General features: G+C 48.1%; 1 long non-coding RNA gene across 1 annotated transcript; it reads right to left on the reverse strand.

The window, feature by feature from the left end:
* Positions 1 to 2100: 2100 nt before the first annotated feature.
* On the reverse strand, positions 2101 to 10506 carry LOC111090832. Its single transcript, XR_005354556.1, has 3 exons — positions 9977 to 10506; positions 7798 to 7882; positions 2101 to 2242 (listed from the first exon to the last, which is right to left on the reverse strand). It is a non-coding gene; the product is annotated as an uncharacterized LOC111090832 (long non-coding RNA).
* Between the last annotated feature and the right edge of the window lie 1165 nt (positions 10507 to 11671).

Genomic DNA, 11671 nt, shown 5'->3' on the forward strand with positions numbered 1-11671 from the left:
CTTGCTATTCCAGTAATGCAGTGAGCGACCTATCCATACATGCCCAGATCACTCTGGAGATTCTTTCTTTCTTTCTTTCTTTCTTTCTTTCTTTCTTTCTTTCTTTCTTTCTTTCTTTCTTTCTTTCTTTCTCTTTCTTTCTTTCTTTCTTTCTTCTTTCTTTCTTTCTTTCTTTCTTCTTTCTTCTTTCTTTCTTTCCTTTGACTTTATTTATCTATTCATGACAGACCCACACAGAGAGAGACAGAGACACAGAGAGGAGAACAGGCTCCCTGTGGGGAGCCCAATACAGGACTCGATCCCAGGACCCCGGGATCACCACCTGAGCTGAAGGCAGACACTCAACCCCTGAGCCACCCAGGCGTCCCTGGAGATTTGATTTCTATGGGAGGCTTTCCCAGCAGTAGGGCTGCTGAGTCAAGGGCAAGATGCATTTCTTTTAATGGACATAGATTATAGATTGTGGTAGATGGTGCCAGATTCCCTTTCAAAAAGGCTGTAACAGTTCTCTTGTCATCAGTGATAGATGAACGTGCCCTCACGTGTCCTCCTACAGGCAGAAGTCTGCTCCAAGAAGACTGGGATTCCATTTTCTTTACCGCTGTGTCCCCGGGGCTGGCGCAGTTCCTGGCACATAGTGGGCCCTCAGTAAATATTTGTTAATGGAGTAAATATGATGAATGATTTTCCTGATGACCTCAGACACCCCTACTTCCAAACCTATGGCTTCCTCCTCCTCTCCCAAGATCAGGGATCCAAGGTAGAGGCCAGATTGGGCAGGGGAGGAGAGAGTTGAAACAATCCTGGATGGTTTCCTAGAGGAGGGAGCAAGGCTGGTAAGAGAAGGAATGAATCCCAGGCCAGTAAAGGTCTTACAGATGATGACACTCTGGCCTCAGAATGTGAGTCTGGCTGTTTCCATGGAGATGGATTCAGGCCCCACCCCCTGGCCCAAAGTGATGGAGATATGGTTGCCATGACAACTGGATATCCTCAGGATGGCAAGGTCTGTTCCAGCCAGATGCCCTTTGGGTGGAATTAGAGTAATGTGGAATAAAAATAGCAGCTCAGGAAAGGGCTAAGCGTTCTATGTCAAAGCTCACGAATCGCACTGTCACACCCGTGATGCCGACTGGTTACAATCAATAGCAGACCCGCAGCTCCTTGGCCCTTAGTCCTCTGGCTTCTGTCACTCTTCCTGTCCTGAATTCAAAATGCACAGAGATGGCTGTTGCAGTGCACTGGCTCCTCAGTGCCTTGACCTCATCTCTTCCAAAGACCTTGCCTTCCATCCAGACCCCTCATTCCCCCCTCTATCCTGTGGCCAGAGCAGACACCTGTCACAACTGACAACCATATGCTTCTTCAACCATTCTGATTTCTAGCAGCCCACACCAGCACCCCCATTTGGACCTTTCCGTCTCGCTTCATCCAGTGTCCCAACTCCTTCAATCTCACCAGAACCTCCATTGCATCATCCTGACTGCTTTGCCCCAACTTGAGCCCCTTCATGACCACCCAGCCCTCACCCAGCTTAGGGCCTGTGGCCAACCAGTGTCCCCCCCCTCAACTCCCTTGCTCCCTCTCACTCACTAGTCTCATAGGAAAGACACCCAGCTATCTGCCTACCGTGGGCTGCAACTGCTCTGCTGATCGGCTGGAGAAAAATCTAGAACCACGACACCAGGTCTCACATTAACTTCCAAACCTTGGACCCAAGGGACGCCTGGGTGGCTCAGCGGTTGAGGGTCTGCCTTAGGCTCGGGGCGTGATCCCAGGATTCGGGATGGAGTCCTGCATTGGGCTCCTTGCCGGGAGGGAGCCTGCTTCTCCCTCTGCCTATGTCTTTGCCTCTCTCTGTGTGTCTTTCATGAATAAATAAATAAAATCTTAATTTTTATGATAGTCACAGAGAGAGAGAGAGAGAGAGAGAGGCAGAGACACAGGCAGAGGGAGAAGCAGGCTCCATGCACCGGGAGCCCGACATGGGATTCGATACCGGGTCTCCAGGATCGCGCCCTGGGCCAAAGGCAGGCGCCAAACCGCTGCGCCACCCAGGGATCCCTAAATAAATAAAATCTTTAAACAACAACAAACCTTGGACCTCGAGGTGGCTCTAACGTTGTCTGGCCTTAGTCCCTTTGCTCTTCCAAAACTCCTAAAATGTTTCCAAATTGCGGTAAAAGACATATAATGTAGGGGCTCCTGGTTGGCTCCTTTGGTAGATCATGCAACTCTTGCTCTTGAGGTCATGAGTTCAAGCCCCATGTTGGGTATAGAAGTTACCAAAAAAACAAAAAAACAAACAAACATAAAATTTATCACTTTAACCATTGAAAAGTGTAAAATTCAAAGTCATGAAGCATGTTCACAATGCTGTGCAACCATCCCTACTATTGTTCGGTCTCTACAGGTTTGTCTATTCTGGGTAGTTCACGTACGTGGAACCATACAATACTTAGCCTCTGGTGTCTGGTTTCTCTCACTTAGCATGATTCTTTCTTTCTTTCTTTCTTTCTTTCTTTCTTTCTTTCTTTCTTTCTTTCTTTCTTTCTTTCTTTCTGATTTTATTTATTTATTCATGAAGACACAGAGAGAGAGAGAGAGAGGCAGAGACAGAAGCAGGCTCCACGCAGGGACTCCATGTGGGACTCGATCTCGGGTCTCCAGGATCACACCCTGGGCTGAAGGTAGGCGCTAAACTGCTGAGCCACCCAGGGATCCCCAGCATGTGCTTTCAAGATTCATCCATGTCATACAATGTGTCAGAATTTCATTTGACTTTTTTCCCCCATTAAGGTATTTTATTTGTATGTATGTATTCCATCCCCAGAAAAAAAAAACTCCCAGGACTATCCTTCCTGCATGTTTTTGCCCTACTTTCTCTTGGTCCACGATGCCAGCTGTGGTTGTCAGTGCGATGAAACCAAGCTAATGAGATGGGTCTGTAAGCTTCACTGCAATTTCCCCAGCTCCGTGATCATCAGCGATTTCAGTGTAATCAGGCTTCATCATCGCAATTAGAAGCTGGAAAATAACTTTGGAGCGTGGCCTAATAAGAACTTGGCAGGTGCCTCTCTTGTTGGCATTGTTAATGCTCTTGAGCATTTGAGAGCGTCGGCCAGGACATTCATGCCAGCTTGATGGAGGCGTGGAAAGATAGAGGCTGAGAAATGTCCCATTGCGTGGATATACCACATTTGGTTTATCCATTCATTCATGGATGGACTAGAGTTGTTTCCTAGACAACTTGAACTCCTACATCTCCTCCCTTCTTACCCACTCTCAGTGGCGACGTTGCTTCCTCTATCACTGAAAGAAGAGAACCCACCAGAAGAAAACTTCCCCAGACCCCCACCACCCATCTACCTCTTTCCTCCTCTTACTTGGTGTACCAGTTATCTGCTACTGCTGTGTAACAAACAACCCCCAAACTTAGCAGTGTTAAACACTCCTGTATTATATCCATGGATTCCATAGGACAGGCATTTGAATAAGGCACAGCAAGGACAGCGGCGGGGGGGGGGGGGGGTGACTCCAGGCTGGGAGCTGGGATCTGCTGGAGGAGTCTTCATTCCTGTCCAGCAGTTGGTGCTGGCAGTTGCTGGCTGGGATGTCAGCTGAGCTGACAGCGAGAGTACCTTTATGGGATCTCTCTGAGTAGGCTACTTGATCAGAGCATGGTGGCTGGGTTCCAAGAGCAAGTCCCCTAACAGGAAGTGGGAAGTGCCTGACACTGATGATGAGCCTTGGAAGCCTCACCTCCATTGTGCTTTATTGGTCCACACAGTCACAACATTTTGTTCAAAGTTGCATGTTCTACTGATTGAGGTTCAAGAGGCAGGGAATGTACCCTCACACAAAACATACCCAATGGGAGGAATGCCAAGGTCACACTGTGAGAGCCTGTGGGCTGGGAGAGATTGTTGTGGCTGTCTTTGGAAAACACACCTTCCTTACTAATGTGAACTATGCTCTTGAGCCTGGGGACTCTTCCCATGTTGCCTAGGTGTGGAAAGCATTCCAGCCTTTCTCTCCTGTTTCTCCTCTGAAATCTAGGAATCTGGATCAACCCCACCAGCACAAAACTGCTGTTTGATCTTCTCTGACCTTACTATAAAAAATACGGAGTCCCCAGTCCCCATCTGTTGCTCACCGTTATATCCTTAGTCCTTAGAACAGTGCCTGGCATTGAAGGTACCTAGTGAAAATTTTTTTTAGCAAATATTGCTTTTAAAGATTTTGTTTATTTATTCATGAGAGACAGACAGAGAGAGGCAGAGACACAGGCAGAGGGAGAAGCAGGCTCCCTGCAGGGAGCCCGACACAGGACTCAATCCCAGGACCCCAGGATCACGACCTGAGCCAAAGGCAGACCCTCAACCACTAAGCCACCCAGGTGCCCTTTTTAAGCAAGTATTTCCAGGAAGACTGGTAACAACAGTTGCCTCCAGGAAGGAGAACTGTGTGGGCAGCAGATATACAGTCTTTAAAAATGTGAGCTGCTCGCACCCAATGTGAGAGGTGCTTTTTCCCACCCCTTTAAAATTGTAAAATAGAGAGGCACCTGGGTGGCTCAGTTGGTTAAGTGTCTGGTTCTTGATTTCAGCTCGGGTTACGATCTCAATCTCGATCTCGGGGTCATGCTCTCAGAGTCCTGAAATAGAGCCCCAGGTCAGGCTCTGCACTCAGTGGGGAGTCCGCTTGAGATTCTCTCTCTCCCTCTGTCCCTACCCCCCCCAATAAATAACTAAATCTTTCAAAATAAAATAAAACAAAAAAATAGAAATACTTACTTTTCCCTATAGGCCTTTGAGTCATCTGAGTGATGCACTCTGACTACATCTTACTCATTTAAATAAATAAATTATATTATTTAAAAAAATTTTTTTTTATTTATGATAGTCACACAGAGAGAGAGAGAGAGAGAGAGGCAGAGACAGGCAGAGGGAGAAGCAGGCTCCATGCACCCGGACCCCGACGTAGGATTCGATCCCGGGTCTCCAGGATCGCGCCCTGGGCCAAAGGCAGGCGCCAAACCCCTGCGCCACCCAGGGATCCCAAATTATATTATTTTTAAAGATTAGTCCAGCATCTGGCACAAAATGAGTCAGCAGCTGAAAGTCACGTGTTGTCATGATGATGGGGGCTCACCCTGCCCATCCCCCGTCCATCCTCCTCCCCTGAACACCCATGCCTCGGAACCTCCATCTCCTCTGAGCCTCCCCACGCTGGCCCAGCCCAAGGCCAGCCCTACAAGTGTTTGATCTGACCACTTCAGAGCCTTCACCTCAGGCCTGCAGCCCCTGTGAGAGGCCACTAGAGCTGGGAACCCTCCCCAGATGAGCCTTTGAGGATGGGATGAAAGAAAGTAGCCCGATGGGCAGCTCAGGAATGCAGGGCTGGGTCAGGATGTGGCAATACTCAGAGGAGACTGGGAGGCAGAGAAGGTAACCCCCCGGGGCATTTACTAAGCACCTATTGTGTCCCCAGTGTTGGGGACACAGTAGTGACCTGTCCTGCCCTGGCATTGCAGTGGCAGGCCAGTGACTAGGAAGTGACAGTCCTAGAATGAACAGGGTTGGAAGCAGGGGTGGGGGTGCCTGATGCAGTCAAGGAGGGCTTCCCGGAGGAGGGAATACCAAACTCCTTGAGGAGTCTATGACATCCATGGAGACCTATCTTTTTGGCTGCAGCTGGTGACACTTTCCCTCATTCCCTTAAATCCAGCTGCACTGGCCTCCTTTCTGATTCCTGAACTCTCTGAGCTCGTGTGCAGCCTGAACCATTGTACTTGGTGTTCCTCCCGCCTGCTTCTCTCTTCTCTTTGCTTCCTCACTTGGAGGGCTCCTCCCCAGTCAGACTGCAGACATACTGTTCTTGCAGCATATAACTGTTCTTTAAAATTCCCCTTTCGGGGGCTGGGTGGCTCAGTGGTTGAGCATCTGCCTTTGGCTCAGGTGGTGGTCCCGGGGTCCTGGGATCAAGTCCCATATAGGGCTCCCTGCAGAAAGTCTGCTTCTTTCTCTGCCTGTGTTTCTGTCTCTCTGTGTGTGTGTCTCTCAGGAATAAATAAATCTTTAAAAAATAATAAAATAGGGGTAGCCCCGGTGGCGCCTGCAGCCCAGGGCGTGATCCTGGAGACCCTGGATCGAGTCCCACGTCAGGCTCTCTGCATGGGGCCTGTTTCTCCCTCTGCCTGTGTCTCTGCCTCTCTCTCTCTGTCTCTATGAGGAAATAAATAAAATCTTTAAAAATAATAATAATAAAATAAAATAAAATGAAATTCCCCTGTTTTACTTTCTGTTGACTCCTTCATTTTCTGCCTTGCCAGCTAGGATGTAGCCTCCCCTCAGCTCCTGCGCCCTAGTCCCTTGCAGGGTGCCGGACAAAGAGCTGATGCCCGTCAAATCTTTGTTCTGTGAAGGAGGGAAGCCAATGTCTCCCGGATAAACCTCGGTCTGGTGAAGCAGTGGGGGGTGGGAGTTCCAGGCAGAGGGAACAGCATGGGCAAAGGCGTGGAACAGAGAGGGCGCTGGGGGCGTTTCACAGGCCCTGGGGAGGAAAGAGCAAAGGAGGGAGGAATGTCAGAGGGAAGGAGGAGTACCGAGGAGTAGGAAGGGATGTGAGTCCGCTCCTCCCCTTCCAGATGGGGTATGAAGGATCCAGAGCTTTGAGCCACTGGACAGTTGGGGGTGGCGGGATCATGTCAGGATCCTTCTGTGTAGGGACGGAGGTGGCCAAAGGGCCTTTTGGGAGATCTCTGTTGGTGGCTTGGGGAGTCCAGGCCGGAGGGCTGGGTCTGAGGGTTAGGCCTCGCCTCCCAGAGCCTCTAAGGGCTTCGTGCAGAACATTCCATGGCGGGACCTTTTGGAACAGACCATGATGCCTTGGCAGCCCTGTCCAGTCCCTGTGCTCGGGTCACTGCCCCGGCCTCCTCACCCTCCTCCAGACCCTGCTCGCCACAGCAGCCTGAGGCAGGACTTTTTATAGAACACTTGAAAAAAATATTAATAGGTAATTAAAGGCACATGGCATGGACTTCTAAAAGCACAGGAGGGGACACAGTGAAAGCCTTCCTTCTTCCTGCCCCCCTGGGGCCCCTCAAAGGAGGCACGGGGGCCACCAGTTTCTTGGGTTTTCCCCCGGAGATAGTCTATCATCTGGAAGCACAGATGGCGAAGTGTTCCTCAGGTTATTCACATGATTCTGCACTTTTTTTTTTTTTTTTTTTTTTAATTTAAGAGTATAGGGCAGCCCAGGTGGCTCAGTGGTTTAGTGCCGCCTTCAGCCCAGAGCCTGATCCTGGAGACTCGGGATCGAGTCCCATGTCGGGCTTCCTGCATGGAGCCTGCTTCTCTCTCTGCCTGTGTCTCTGCCTCTCTCTCTCTCTCTCTCTCTCTCTCTCTCATGAATAAATAAATAAAATCTTAAAAAAAATTTAAGAGTATATTCAGGGATGCCTGGACGGCTCAGCCGATGGAGCTTGTGACTCTTGATCTCAGGGTTGTGAGTTCAAGCCCCACGTTCCGTATAGAGCCTACTTTTAAAAAAAGAATATATGCGGGACGCCTCGGAGGCTCAGCGGTTGGGTGCCCGCCTTTGGCTCAGGTCGTGATCCTGGGATCTGGGATCAAGACCTGCATCGGGCTCTGTGCAAGGAGCCTGCTTCTCCCTTTGTCTATGTCTCTGCCTCTCTCTCTCAGTCTGTGTCTCCCATGAATAAATAAAGAAATCTTAAAAAAAAAAAAAAAAGAGTATATTCATTTATTCAACACATTTTTGTTGAGCACCTACCTGTATGCCCGGCAGCATTCTCAGCCCTGGGGATACAGCAGAAAAGAAAACAGACACAATTCTCTGCCCTCTTGGAGCTGACATTCTAGGGGGGAGATAGACAGATACATAAAATAAGTACATTTTAACATTACATAGTAGGTTGAATGCATGGTAAGTGCTTTTGATAAAACATTAAGCAGGTGGGGGGGCCTGGGTGGCTCAGTTGTTTAAGTGCCTGCCTTTTGCTCAAGTCATGATCTTAAGGCCTTGGGATTGAGCCCATATCGGGCTCCCTACTTCCTCTGCTGTTCCCCCTGCTTGTGTTCTCTCTCTCAAGTAAATAAACAAAATCTTAAAACAAAACAAAACAAAAAAACCCCATAAAGCAGGCAAAGAAGGTGGAATATTGAGGAAGCGGGTTTTTTTTTTTTTTTTCAAAGTGGTCAGAGGAGGCCCCAGTAAAAGATGATATTTGAGCAAAGCCCCAAAGGAGCTAAGGAAGTGCGTCACATGATTATCTGGGGGCCTGGGTGCAAACAGCAGAGGGAACAGCAAGTGCAAAGGCCATGAGGTAGGAGAGGCTCTGAAATGCTCCCAATCCAGGAAGGAGCAGTGAAGCTGAAGAGGAGTGTGTGAGAACAGTGGGCCCTAGACCCAAGCTTTTAGAGACATGTCCAAAAGTTGGCTTTTGCTTTCTCATCTGGGAGCTGTCTCACTGGTGTGAGAGGGGTGGCTTGTAACAGTTTGTGAGAGCTGATTGCTAAACTTTCGGGGATTTTGCAATTCAGCTGTTACACGTGGCCATTACTAAAAATGAAATTATACACACTTACAGTAAAATAAATCATTAAACACAAAGATGGCAAGTAGTCAAAATTTATCGCTTGCAGGGACGCCTGGGTGGCTCAGCAGTTGAGTGTCTGCCTTTGGCTTAAGGCATGATCCCAGGGTCCCGGGATCGAGTTCCGCATCGGGCTCCCTGAGTGGAGCCTGCTTCTCCTTCTGCCTGTGTCTCTGCCTCTGTCTTTAAAAATATTTTATTCATTTATCCATGAGAGATACAGAAACAGAGAGGCAGAGACAGAAGCAGGCTCCATGCAGGGAGCCCGGGACTCCAGGATCACGCCCTGAGCTGAAGGCAGACACTCAACCACTGAGCCACCCAGGCGTCCCTAAATAAAATCTTAAAAAAAAAAAAAAAAAAGAAGAAAAGATCACTTCTTAATTCTTGTACTACATTTAACCACTAGCTCTTCTCCAGGGGTTCCTTACACCTATTTCTTCGGCCTGGTAGAAACACTACCTAATGGTGGGCTGTTTTTTTTTTTTTTTTTTCTATATTCTGCATTCAACAATGTTGCAATTCAACAGTGTCAACTGGTGGCTTAAAATCCATCCTGGTGGGAGTAGTTACACCACAGACACTGGCCAACACTACAAATCAGGGCTGTCTCCTCCCCCAAAGAGCTGGTGGTTAAATATTTACCAGCACACACACCCCTGTAACGCATAGAGATTTGGCTCTTTTTACTTGTGTTATTTTTTTCTCCCTGTAAGGCTGTGTAGTGTTTCTTGTTGCATGGATGGGCCGTGAGAGATTTTGCTGTCCTCTTCCTCTTCCTGCTGGGCCCTTAGCTGGTTTCTAGTGTCAGGCTAACGCAAACAACATCAGTGATTTCCCACGTGTGTGCGGCTGTAGCCATATAATAAATCCCCTCAAAAAGAACTTCTGTGTTCTTTGAACAAAGCAAGAGGTGTGGGAGTTCTAACGTTAATGACTGTTGCCTAATGCCTCTCCATGAAGGCTGTACCAATTTCCACACCCACTAGCAAATGGGTCAGAGTGCAAAGACTTCTGAAGATGTGAACTTCGCTGTGCTGTTCTGCTGTTTAAGCTCTTTGATGCCCCTTCCCCACCGACCCCCCAAGATTCTCCCAAGGCCCAGATCCTTCAGTGGTGGCCTCGGGTGTCAAAGTCTGAGTCTGACTCAGGTGGTCCCTTTGTCTTGCTACCAAAAGTGGCACCATGATCCCTCAAAAAAAAAAAAAAAAAAGTCACATACCAGCCACTTCACAATCTGCTGTCCCCTGAAACGGGCCATGTTCCCACCCACTCGTGTTTGCTCCTACCTTGCCCTCCTCCAGGAACTTACTCCCAGGGCCCCATCACCAGACTAACTCCCCCCCACACACACACCTGGATCTGCTCGCTTCCTTTCTATTTCAGGTGACCGAAATCCTTCCTGTAACTGTCTTCAGCAACATCGGAATTGATGAACTCAGCGGAGTGAAAAATTGTCCTGTTGGCTGGCTTCAGGCAGAGCTGGCTTCAGGAGCTTGAATGATGCACATGAGGCCAGTCTGGGCCTGTCAGATCTGTTCTCTTCCACGCTGGCACCCTTTGGCAGACTCGCCCTTTAGAAGTCCCCCCACACCCATCCTCCCGTGGTCATGGGAGGGAGAGAGCTAGAGGTGGACATAAGGTTCCAGGCAGAGAGGAGAGCCTGCCCTGGTGTGTGCCAGACCCGGTGCCAGAACCCAGATCCTAGCTGGGCCTGGCGACCGGCCCACTAGCTACATATCACTCTGCAGGCCTAACTCCAAAGAGATGACAAGTCCTTGCCCACTCGCTAAATTCCTCAGTTGAGAGGCAGAGTGGGAATAGCTGTTCCTGCTCTGGAGGCAGAAAATCGGCATTTAAATCCTGCCTCTGGTCTTTGGCAGCATGAAAACAGGTTTGGAACTAGGTAGTGCTATGGTTATGCTGTGGATGTGCTCAGTGCCACCGGATTGTATTCTTTAAAATGATCGAAATAGGGGCACCTGGATGGCTCAGTTAAGTGTTGACTCTTGGTTTCGGCTCAGGTTGTGATCTCAGGGTCATGGAATCGAACCTTGCCTCGGGCTCCAAGCTCAGTGTGGAATATGCTTGAGATACTCCCTCTCCCCCTGCCCCTCCCTACCCCTGGCCCCTCCCTCCAGGCTCTCTCTCTAAAATAAAAATAAATAAATAATAATAATAAATAATAATAATATATTATTATTTATTTTATTATTATTATAATAAAATATTCGTTTTATTATTTTAAATAAATAAAATATTTATTTTTTATTTATTTATTTTTATTTTTATTTATTATTTTAAATAAATAAAATATTTATTTTATTATATTATTTATTTAATTTATTATAATAAAATAATAAAATGGTTTTATTGGGCAGCCCAGGTCTCAGTGGTTTAGCGCTGCCTGATCCTGGAGACCCGGGATCGAGTCCCACGTCGGGCTCCCTGCAGGGAGCCTGCTTATCTCTCTGCCACTCTCTCTCTCTCTCTGTGTCTCTCATGAATAAATAAATAAAATCTTTAAAAACAACAACAACAAAACAGTTTTATTTATTTATTCATGAGAGACACACAGAGAGAGGCAGAGACATAGGCAGAGGGAGAAGCAGGCTCCCTCTGGGGAGCCTGATGCGACACTCGATCCCAGGACTCTGGGATCATGACCTGAGCCGAAGGCAGAAGCTCAACCATGAGCCACACAGGTGCCCCTAAATAAAATCTTAAAAAAGATGTATATTTTGCCCCAGTAGAGAAATAGTAAGATTGAAGATGCTAAAAATATAATAAAACGAGATGTAAATTAAGAGGAGAAGGAAGACCATCCTGGCTCTACTGCTTACCAGCTGCGTGGCCTTGGGTAGGTCAGGTCACCTCTCTGTACCTGTTTCCTGGACTATGAAATGAGGGTGATGGTAGGATGACCTCGCTGGCTCGTGGAGAGGCTCAAACAGGTGAAGACATGCACAGCGCTGAAAACAGCACCCAGGATCTAGTAAGTGTTCAATAGTTGGCATAATTACAGCGAAACACTGGGTGGATTGCTAATTG

Source organism: Canis lupus, chromosome 1, assembly GCF_011100685.1.
Source record: "Canis lupus familiaris isolate Mischka breed German Shepherd chromosome 1, alternate assembly UU_Cfam_GSD_1.0, whole genome shotgun sequence".
Classification (NCBI taxonomy): Eukaryota; Metazoa; Chordata; class Mammalia; order Carnivora; family Canidae; genus Canis; species Canis lupus.